General features: G+C 45.8%; 1 long non-coding RNA gene across 1 annotated transcript in view; it reads left to right on the forward strand.

Moving 5' to 3' along the window:
* The window catches only part of LOC115474828, a 117,551-nt gene extending 106,570 nt beyond the window's left edge, over positions 1–10,981 (forward strand). Inside the window, exons 2-3 of the long non-coding RNA XR_003942913.1 lie at positions 8,722–8,757; positions 10,970–10,981. This is a non-coding gene — a long non-coding RNA (uncharacterized LOC115474828). The remainder of the gene's footprint in view (positions 1–8,721; positions 8,758–10,969) is intronic.
* The last annotated feature ends 1,077 nt before the right edge of the window (positions 10,982–12,058 follow it).

The following is a 12,058-nucleotide window of genomic DNA, read 5'->3' on the forward strand; positions in this document are numbered from 1 at the left end:
AAGGACAGTCCCTGCTCAAGGAGCTTACAATCTAAAAGACAGGTGTACAATCTAAAGACGATCTAAACAATCCAAAGACAAGTGTAGAGTCCCGTCTGATAGGGCATACTATATTTCACGAAAGGTTAGGTGCCAAAAGCAGCATTGAAGAGGTGAGTTTTAAGCAGAGATTTGAAGATGGGTAGGGAGGGGGCTTGGCGTAGGGGTTGAGGAAGATTGTTCCAGGCATAGGGTGAGGCAAGGCAGAATGAGCGGAGCCTGGAGTTGGCAGAGGTGGAGAAGGGTACTGAAAGGAGGGATTTGTCCTGTGAGCGGAGGTTACGGGCGGGGACATAAGGGGAGATGAGGGTAGAGAGGTAGTGAGGAGCCGCAGACCGGGTGCATTTGTAGGTAAGGAGGAGAATCTTGAATTGTATGCGGTATCTGATCGGAAGCCAGTGAAGTGACTTGAGGAGAGGGGTGATGTGAGTATATCGGTTCTGGCGGAATATAAGATGTGCGGCAGAGTTCTGAACGGATTGAAGGGGGGATAGATGGCTGAGTGGGAGGCCGGTGAGGAATAAGTTGCAGTAGTCAAGACGAGAGGTAATGAGAGCGTGGACGAGAATTCGTGTGGTGTGCTCAGATAGGAAAGGGCGCATTTTGCTGATGTTGAAGAGGAAGAAGCGACAGGTCTTGGCAGTCTGTTGGATATGCGCAGAGTGGCATAAGCTGAGTGGCACACGCTGAAGAATCCTAATATTAGACTCAACAAAATCCTCTATGCTAAAAGAACAAATGAAGTCAGAGACCCACGCTCAAGAACTGAGCAAGAAGATTTTTATGGCCAAACCAAAAATGCTTCAGCTTTTCATGCTTCCTCTGCCTTTCCAGTTCTTGCCTTCTGATTTCACGTGCAACTTTCATTAAATCTGACCCCTTATTTTCTAACTCCTGTTACTTTATCTTTGTGTTCCACCTTTGTTTACACCCTATATTTGATTGTTTTGCTTTGTGTTTCTCCTTTTTGGAAACATGAAAATGAAACCAAAAGAGAGGGGGAAAAAAACCCTGCAAGTAAGAAATTTGAAAATGAGCTTTTAATTTTTCAGTATAGTGAGGATGACAGTCACAAGTGCGTAACATGAGCAAATTTCAATAGCTCATAGTGCTGCAAATAGGGTTACCATATTTGCCCTAAGAAAAAAAAAAAAAGAGGACATACCCCGCCCCGTCACACCCCTTCCCCACCCCACTGTGCAAGACTTCAATGTAAGTCATGTGAGGCTGCCCCTTGAAATGTTATATCGTTATAATTTGAGACACCGCTGTTTTCGCAGCTGATCCCTAAAATATAGTTTAGCGCTTTGGCTTCGCGATATGGGACACAGACGGTTACTGCTAAGGCCGGCTGGTGGTGCTGGCCGCTGGCATACACGCACAGACGCTGCAGCCTCGTCATCGGGGTTATGGCGGTGGCGGAAGGCGGCAGGCAGTAGCAGTGAAAAGCGCAGCACCTGCGTGCAGGAGGAAGGAGGATCATCATCAGCTGATCAGCAGGCAGGCTGGCTGGCACACGCACAGATGCTGCAGCCTGCCTGCGTCGGCCCACACCGCGTGCATGCATACTATAGGTCAGGAGGAGTCAGGACATGTCATGTGATGACCCGAACTGAAGAAACCCGGACAAATCCAGGAAATTCAGAAACCCGCCCGGACATATGGTAACCCTAGCTGCAAATGCACGCACAACCTGTGGCTAATTTTCAAGAGAGACCTCTCCAGGTATGTTACCATGTCTCTGAGATGGGCATCGAGGCGTCGGCTCCGCCCTTGACTATGGTGAAGGGGGTCCAACATTGGAAGCGCTCAACAATGGTGCTGCACATGCCACTGGCATCAGAGACCCCACTACAGGCTGAGGGTCTTGCGGGGCAGCAGCAAGAGGCACGGCTGGTTTAAGCACCCCAAATGCCGATGCACACTGGTAACATCCCCAAGTGCTCATGGAGTATGGCCTGGATGCATTCATCGGAGAATGAAGAGACATTGCTGGTCCCATTCTCTTGCGGCGGGCCAGAATGCACTCATGCATACGAGGTGGAGACACTGTGCTCTTGTATGGGAAATGGTGGCTGCCATTCCCATACATCTGGAGATGGAGGACGAGCCCAGGGGCGAGACGTTCGAGGCCCTGGACCACAAATCTCCTAGAGAGAAACCACGACCGTCCCCCCACACCGGATCCTAAAGAATGTGAACGTGGATGAGAACAGCTTAGAGGCAAGTAACTTTGCTTTCTCCATGGAAAGCAGAATACAACTGGACAATTCAACTTTGTACATGAGTCTACAAGAGGTGCTAAAAGAGAGGACTTCCAGGGAAACAAAAACTTCACTGGTGAGTATTTTACTTGCTGCAAAATTACAATTAAGCTTGGGAAAAGGTAAACAAAACAATCCTAGATTATCTATCTATGGAACAGCTGGTTCAGGAACCAACAAGAGGGGGAGCAATTCCAGATTCTAATCTCTACTGGGCAACATGATCTGGTGCAAGACGTAATAGTGCTGGGGCCACTTAACAGTGATTATAACATGATCAAATTTGATTTAATAACTGAAGTACACACAGGAAACCTAACATAAGTTAGAATTTAACTTTCAATAAAGACTGAAAATGAGGAAAATGATCAAAATCGTAGAGGAACAGCTGCATAGGTCAAAAATTTATATCAGGTGTGGATGACCCTCACCAGGTATGTTAAAAACTGCTTAAATAGTAAGGGCCGGATTCAGTAAATGGCACTGAAAAACCGGCATCGAGGAAAAAAATCAGCGCAATCCTATAAAGGGCATTCTGGGATCAGTGTGCTTTACAGGACAGCGCCTAGAGGAGATTCTTGGGCCCAACTTTGGATGCGAGGTCTTACGCCAACTGAAACCTGGTATAAATCCTACCGTGCAACTTGGGCATGCACCCCCCCCCCAAAATTCTGTAACACTGTGCGTAAGTCATTGGCATGCCCCTGACTTGCCCATGCCCCTCCCATGGCCATGCTTCCTTTTGGAGGTGCGTGCAAGAAGATTTGGACGTGGGTTGTTATAGAATTGGATGCAAATCCAAATTAGTGTCAATGAGCATCAATGATTGTTAGCAGCCAATTATTAACAGCTCATTAATTTATTTGCAGGCGGATCTCAGGCACTATTTATAGAATCCAGGGGTATGAGTAATTTTGTATCTGCTATTTTGCACAATGCACAATATGTACATTTGGAAATCAAACTGATGTGTAAGCAGATCGATACAAGATATCCATCAGCAAAAAGCAGCAAGGCACAGAACATCGTCCATTACCAAAAACAATTATTCACCAAATTAAAAAAAAAACAACACACATTAAAAGCCTTTAATGGGTTTTTTGAATTTTATTTTTTTTCTAATGTGGAGAATAAATATTTTTGGTGATGGGCAATCTTCTGTGCCCTGCTGCTTTTTGCTGATGGATATCTTGTATCGATCTGCTCTCATCTGCTTTCATTCTGGATTTTGTGGATCGTCTCCCGTGTTGCTTGCTGGAATCGAATTGTGTCGTCCCATTTTCCGCCTCTAACTTAAACACTCCCCTATGCCTGCCTTCCAGTGAGTAAAAAATTAGTCTCTGATATCCACATGGGTTACAGTTAAGTCAAGTTATTTTATCACTTTATAATGGTAACATAACTTGACTCAACAGTAGCCCAAGATGATAACTCCTCCCCTCCCTCCCTCCCCCCTCCATTTTGCAGCCGTAGGGGTGCAGAGACGTTTTTTTTCGACAAGGTTATGTACTCAAGTAAATGCCCTTAAATTTTTCACTAAAACAACATCAAAAGATTTTAGGATCCACAATAATTATAAGGTTATACTGATTCTTTTTCCTCAACCAAAATGGAGACCTGCAGGAGGCATATTTTCAAAGCACTTAGCCTTCCAAAGTTCCATAGGTTTCTATGGAACTTTGGAAGGCTAAGTACTTTGAAAATATGCCGGTGATTTACAGGTGCAAGTTGACAGGACAAATTGTCACCTGAAAGCATGAATGATGATGAGCAATTTTTGCATAACATTTAAGTTTAAAATCACATATATTTCAGTATATTCTGCTTGAATGTCAAACTGTTTTGATACTTTACTATGTTACTGTTTAAAAAAAATTATTATTGGTGGTTTATAATAAGCAATTTTAGGTAATGTTATCAAGCTCGAAATCTTGGGGTCGTCTTTGACTCTTCTCTCTCCTTCTCTGCTCATATCCAGCAGATCGCCAAGCCCTGTCGTTTCTTTCTTTACAACATCCGTAAAATCCACCCCTTTCTTTCCGAGCACTCTACCAAAACCCTCATCCACACCCTTGTCACCTCTCGTTTAGACTACTGCAATCTGCTTCTTGCTGGCCTCCCACTTAGTCACCTCTCCCCTCTCCAGTCGGTTCAAAACTCTGCTGCCCGTCTCATCTTCCGCCAGGGTCGCTTTACTCATACTACCCCTCTCCTCAAGACGCTTCACTGGCTCCCTATCCGTTTTCGCATCCTGTTCAAACTTCTTCTACTAACCTATAAATGTACTCACTCTGCTGCTCCCCAGTATCTCTCCACACTCGTCCTTCCCTACACCCCTTCCCGTGCACTCCGCTCCATGGATAAATCCTTCTTATCTGTTCCCTTCTCCACTACTGCCAACTCCAGACTTCGCGCCTTCTGTCTCGCTGCACCCTACGCCTGGAATAAACTTCCTGAGCCCCTATGTCTTGGCCACCTTTAAATCTAGACTGAAAGCCCACCTCTTTAACATTGCTTTTGACTCGTAACCACTTGTAACCACTCGCCTCCACCTACCCTCCTCTCTTCCTTCCCGTTCACATTAATTGATCTGATTTGCTTACTTTATTTATTTTTTGTCTATTAGGTTGTAAGCTCTTTGAGCAGGGACTGTCTTTCTTCTATGTTTGCGCAGCGCTGCGTACGCCTTGTAGCGCTATAGAAATGCTAAATAGTAGTAGTAGTAGTAAAGTGACTTAAAAGGGCCCTAATGTGGCCAGACTTACTTTCCCTCAGTGACATTTATTTAATTTGTTACATTTGTATCCCACATTTTCCCACCTATTTGTAGGCTCAATGTGGCTTACATAGTACCGGAGAGGCGATTTGCCGACTCCGGTGTGAACAAATACAATGTGGTTTATGGTAGGATAAAGTTCATGCGGCAGAGGCCATATTAGGAATCATGGAGCGCAACCAGTCGACTTATGTTCATTACGTGCTTTAGTTTTCTTGTGAAGCTGAGGTCAGGCATTTAGTTTGGGGTTTGTGGGGTACATTACTGAGTATGCCAAACTGATAATATGACAGTCTGGAGAAAGAGAATGGAGTCCAAAAAGTCACCGAGGGTTACAAAGTAATAAGAGGCAAAATATACAAATGTATTCCTTACACAGAAACATGACTCTTAGCAGTAGTTGCATGGGACTACCGCTAGGGGTGCCATTTTGGGAAAGGCACCAGACTGGGAAGGAGTGACTAGGCATTGCTCCTCTCCTCAAGGCTCCCCTGGACCACCAAGGACTTTACAGGTAACCCCTTTAGGGATCTTGCACATGTGAAGTGGGTGGGGGTGGGTGCTGGTATCTTGGGGGGGGGAGGGGGGGAGACCCTGGTCTGCCAGCCTGGGAGTATCAGGCCGCAGCTTTGCAGCTCGCTGTTCATGGGCTGCGGGAACAATGACGCTTGCGAGGTAGATCACAGGCAGCATTATTCCTGTAACGCTGGATTCAGCATCCTGCGGTAAAATATTGCCTTTTCCCGCACCTTGATACCTTTCCCCCTATACTTCACTTCTCAATTTATCCATGTCACATCAAGCAGACATACGACACTTTTGCTTTCAAGCGACGAAATAAAGAATGCCTAAGAGAGACCGTTTTATGAACTACTTGTAAAAAAAGGCCCGTTTCTGGAGCCAATGAAACGGGTGCTAGCAAGGCTTTCCTCTGCCCCCCCACCCAACGCACCATCGTTGTTAGTGACGCCATTGTGCCGCCGTGGTCGCCGTCGATGTGTGACTCTGGTCCCCCCACCCAACACACCTTCGTCGTCAGTGACGCCATTGCGCCGCCCTGGCCGCTGTCGATGTGAGTGAATTGCTCCGCCCTCAACGTCATAACGTTTGACGCGAGGGCGGGGACTCGAGACTGTTTTTCGTGGCTTCAGAGCTTCGCACTTACGAACCTTGGCTTCAGTGACGTCAGACAATAGAACATTGAAGGTGAGTTTTATATATATAGATTTTCCTAGCTATGTACTGATTGTTTTCAAATTTGTCGATGCTGTCTTAATCAGAGAAGAATGTCCTAGATGTTTAGATGCACAGTGAGTTGCTTCAGACGAAGTCTAAGTTTGAGAGTACAACTGTGTGTGAAAATTAAGTTTTATAAGCAAAATAGGAGCTCTGGGGTGTTTTTATACAATGCAAGGAATAAAGGTCAATGTACATGTTGTCAGGGATGCCTTTTTACTAGACTAACTCAATATATTTGTTGTTTTGTGTTCTGTTAATGGTGTTCGCCTTTGCAACATAACGTAAGCCACACTGAGCCTGCAAATAGATGGGAAAATGTGGGATACAAATGCAGCAAATGAATAAATATGTAAACAGGTTAGATAAATACAAGCTACAAAGAAAACGATGAGAGTAAAATCTTTCACTATTTTTTGAATCTCGCCGAGACCGTCACAGGCAGCATACAGGAGGATGCAGAGCAGCGCGCTGGGCAGGAAAGAGGGGGCTCTTTCCTGCCCCGACGTCACTAGACCACCAGGGAAGATCGCGTAAGGGGAGAGGTCGTGACAGGGCCAGGGGAGGGGAGGTAACCCTAGGGAGGGTGATCCCGAACTCGGAGAAGGGCGGGAGGCCTGCTAAATCTCTACCTTCGGACTATAAGACGCACCCCCCATTTTCCTCCCAAATTTGGGGGGGAAAAAGTGCGTCTTATAGTCCGAAAATACGGTATCACCTGCAACTTGTTTGTTGACTCTCAAGTCAACTCAAGTGGAATTAACATGGCAACCAGAGTACTTCATACAATGTGAAAAATCTTCTACTGTTTTCGTGTGCGAAATAACAAATATGCCTGGGTTCAAGCAAACCAAAAACTTTTGATTGGGGGTGGGTGGGTGGGGGGAGATATAGAAAATATTTACCCAGGTAATTTGGGGGAACTTTTACTAAGCTGTGTTAAGTGCTACCGTGTGCTTAACGCAGTAAAAATGTCCCAACGCTGCTAAGTGCTCGGTATTCATGTTTTGTTTTTTTTTAGGAAGGGGTGTGCCAAGGGCAGAAAATGGGCATGGAAGCACTATTCAGTTAGAAAGCTGATATCACTGGCAAACTAACTGGTTAGCACATCCATAATACAGGAGTCTTTACTGTCTCCTCGACAGAAACTGCACTAAAGTCTGCAATGACCTGTTCCTTGCCAATTCCAAAGGTCACTACTCCATCCTCATCCTCCTCGACCTATCCGCCGCTTTTGACACTGTCAATCACAACTTACTTCTCGCCACACTGCCCTCATTTGGGTTCCAGGGCTCTGTCCTCTCCTGGTTCTCCTCTTATCTCTCCCACCGTACCTTCAGAGTACATTCTCATGGTTCTTCCTCCACCCCCATCCCACTCTCTGTTGGAGTTCCTCAGGGATCTGTCCTTGGACCCCTTCTTTTCTCAATCTACACCTCTTCCCTGGGCTCCCTAATCTCATCTCATGGTTTCCAATATCATCTTTATGCTGACGACACCCAGCTTTATCTCTCCACACCAGACATCACTGCAGAAACCCAGGCCAAAGTATCGGCCTGCTTATCCGACATCGCCACCTGGATGTCCAACCGCCACCTGAAACTGAACATGGCCAAGACTGAGCTTATTGTCTTCCCTCCCAAACCCACTTCTCCTCTCCCTCCACTCTCTATCTCAGTTGATAACACCTTCATCGTCCCCGTCTCATCTGCCCGCAACCTCAGAGTCATCTTCGACTCCTCCCTCTCCTTCTCTGCGCATATCCAACAGATAGCCAAGACCTTTGAGAGTTACCTGGACAAACCTTTGTGTGACAGAGTGTACATAGGTCCCCTGAACAACAGAAGTTGTTACCAGCCAAGTATAGGAAGATCACTTGGGTTTAGTCCATTCCATCATACTCAGGGTAGACTACTGGGACCCTGCTGGGGTGGATGTAATCCAGGATAGAGACTACATGGAAGTTGGCAGGGACAGTCTGACCCAGTCCTGATTGGCATTGGAGTGGGTTAGTATTGTGAGAGAAACTGTGGACATATCATGTTGACTTAACTGGTGATCTGCATATTCATTTGCATACCAAGAATGACCAAGAGTTTGAACTACTTGGAAACCCTAAGAGGGTACACTGGACCCAGTGGTTATTAGGGCCTGGAGGAGAGACTGAAACCCCTGGACCTATTTGGGATGACCTGGAAGAGTGTTTCTAGAAGTAGAATACTTTCACCCCAAGTACAAAAGGGGCCTATTAAGAGGACTCAGGGGCTAAGGAAGACCAGAAAGGCAGAGTCTGACCTCTTTGAAGATCTGGTTTCAGCTTACAGTTCAGCAAGCAGTGCTTTTAGATTTTGGCTTGCAGTTTGGCAAGCAGTGCTTTTGGATTTCGGCTTGAATTTTGGGAAGCAGTGCTCTTGGATTTTGGCTTGCATTTCGGCAAGCAGTGTTTGACGTGAAGCCCTCGGCTTATGATAACCCATTTTTAAATATCTGGTTAAAGTTAAACATGGCTAAATACTGGCTCCTAAATGAGGGGGGAGGGAGGAAGCATGTCAGGGGTGGAGAATGAACATGGAAATGCTATTCAGCTAGTTTGCTCACATTAACACATGCTAATTGAACAACACTGACTTAACCTACTTTTTCAAGGAAAGGGTGACAGATACCTGGAATGCCCTCCCTCGAGAGGTGGTGGAGATGAAAATAGTAACGGAATTCAAAAATGTGTGGGAGAAATACAAAGGAACCTTAGTAGTGCTCAGATGGCAACTCCAATAATTGGGAAGCCAAGCCAGTGCCGGCAGACTTTACTTTAAGTTTACCAGGGGCTTATATTACACTCGCACCTCCACAGGTTCAAAGCAGATTACAATGTACAAAGGTGAAGTACAATACACTCACACTGCAAGACTCAAAACACTTCACCTCCCCCAATGGAACGTGTACGCTTTTCTTCCATCTATGTCTTTGAACTTGTGAACTGCTATTTCCATCAGTAAACCGTAAGCCACACTGAGCCTACCACTATGAAAGAAAATGTGGGGTAGAAATGCAAGCAATAAATCAATAAATAAATACAGATAAACCAGTAACAGGGTTGCAATGTAAAGAGACAAATTACAATACAGAGAGATCAGTAACAGGCAAGGTACATTACTGATAAACCAGTTGCAAACTGTACGAGAGACTTGCCCACCTGAACAGGGCTGCCGAGAGGGGGGGCAGGGGGGATAAAATTCCCCTGGCCCGAGCCTCCAAGGGGGGCCCGACACCAAGATCAGGACGCTGGCGCTGCAGTCCTTGGTCTCACCTGCCCGCCCTCGGCTCCGTCCGCCACCGGGCCCCCTGCATTCAATTCGGCAGCGCCTCAGCTCCATTTGGAAAGGCAGATAGCCTCCCTTCGGGCCCTCCCTGTGTCCTGCCCTTGTGTAAACCGGAAGTTACATCAGACGAGGGTGGGACACAGGGAGGGAAGGCCCGAAGGGAGGCGATCTGCCTTTCCAAACGGAGCTGAGGCGCTGCCGATTTTAATGCAGGGGGTCCGGTGGCGGACAGAGCCAAGGGCAGGCAGGTGAAAAAGGGGACTGCAGCGGCGGCGAGGGCAGTGGCGGGGTGGGCGCCTTGCCCCGGGCCCAGCTTAGTCTCTCAGCGGCCCTGGACCTGAACATGTATACCCTGGAGGAAAGGAGAAACAGGGGTGACATGATACAGACCGTTCAAATATTTGAAAGGTATTAATCCGCAAACAAACCTTCTCCGGAGTCGAGATGGTGGAAGAACTGGAGGATATGAATTGAGATTGAAGGGGGGCAGACTCAGGAGTAATGTCAGGAAGTATTTTTTCACGGAAAGGGTGGTAGATACGTGGAATGACCTCACGCAGGAGGTGGTGATGAAAACGGTAATGGAATTCAAATATGCATGGGATAAACACAAAGAAATCTTGTTTAGAAGGAATGGATCTAGGAAGCTTAGCGGAGATTGGGTGGCAACGCCGGTAATTGGGAAGCAAAACCAGTGTTGGGCAGACTTCTACGGTCTACGCCCTGATCGCAACTGAATAGATATGGATGGGCTGATGTGTAAATTTTAAGGGGCTTCGATGTTAGCTTCAGAACTTTTAGTACAAGAACAGTACTGGGCAGAGTTCTACGATCTGTGCCCTGAGAAAGACAAGAAGAAATCAAACTCGGGTATATATATAAAGTATCACATACCATGTAAAATGAGTTTATCTTGTTGGGTAGACTGGATGGACCGTACAGGTCTTTCACTGCCATCAATTACTATGTTACTATAGTAACAGGCATGTCATTATAAAGAGGTGAATTTCAATATGGTCTGTGCCCTGATCATGGCTGGACAGACTTTGATGGGCAATGGTGGGGTTTCAATGACAGCTTCAGTACTTGGGGAACAAGGCCAGTGCCAGGCAGACTTGTATTGTCTGTGCCTTGAAAATGGCAAGGACAAGATCAAGTATACATATGTAGTATCACATCAGACTTTATGGTATGAGTTTATATTGTTGGGCAGACAGGATGGACCTTGCTGGTCTTTATGTGTCGTCATCTACTATGTTACTCTGGGGCTCATTTTCAAAACACTTAGACTTACAATGGAATTTTGTCTGTATGTTACTATATGTTAGTATGAGGCGTTAGTGCTCCCGCACTAATGCTAACATTAGCACATGGTCAGAAAATGAATTAATTTATAAAGGCCAAATTAACAGCCACACTAAAAATGGGCTTAGTGCATGGGAAAGTCCCACATTAGGGACGTGCTAAGCCCATTTACCAGCACAGCTTTAGTAAAAGATCCCCTTACTTATCTTCTCATTTATACATATTTATTTATTTAGATTTTGCTCACACCTTTTTCAGTCGTAGCTCAAGATGAGTTACATTCAGGTACTCTGGATATTTCTCTGTCCCAGGAGGGCTCATGATCTAAGTTTGTATCTGAGGCAATGGAGGGCCAAGTGACTTGCCCAAGATCACAAGGAGCAGCAGTGGGATTTGAACTGGCCACCTCTGCATTGCAAGACTGGTGCTCTAACCACTAGGCCACTCCTCCACCCCAAAGAATCTTGTTACTCTTTGGGGTTCTACATGGAATGTTGCTACACTTTGAAATTCTGCATGGAATCTTGTTATTCTTTAGAATTCTAGAATCTTTATTTATTCATTTAGATTTTGCTCACACCTTTTCCAGTAGTAGCTCAAGGTGAGTTACATTCAGGTATACTGGATATTTCTCTGTCCCAGGAGGGCTCACAATCTAAGTTTGTACCTGAGGCAATGGAGGGTTAAGTGACTTGCCCAAGATCACAAGGAGCAGCAGTGGGATTTGAACCAGCCACCTCTGGATTGCAAGACTGGTGCTCTAACCACTAGGCCACTCCTCCACTCCAAACAATCTTGTTACTCTTTGGGGTTCTACATGGAATGTTGCTACACTTTGAAATTCTGCATGGAATCTTTTTATTCTTTAGAATTCTAGAATCTTTATTTATTTATTTAGATTTTGCTCACACCTTTTTCAGTAGTAGCTGAAGGTGAGTTACATTCAGGTACTCTGGATATTTCTCTGTCCCAGGAGGGCTCACAATCTAAGTTTGTACCTGAGGCAATGGAGGGTTAAGTGACTTGCCCAAGATCACAAGGAGCAGCAGTGGGATTTGAACCAGCCACCTATGGATTGCAAGACCGGTGCTATAACCACTAGGCCACTCCTCCACTCC

This window comes from Microcaecilia unicolor, chromosome 7, assembly GCF_901765095.1.
Source record: "Microcaecilia unicolor chromosome 7, aMicUni1.1, whole genome shotgun sequence".
Classification (NCBI taxonomy): domain Eukaryota; kingdom Metazoa; phylum Chordata; class Amphibia; order Gymnophiona; family Siphonopidae; genus Microcaecilia; species Microcaecilia unicolor.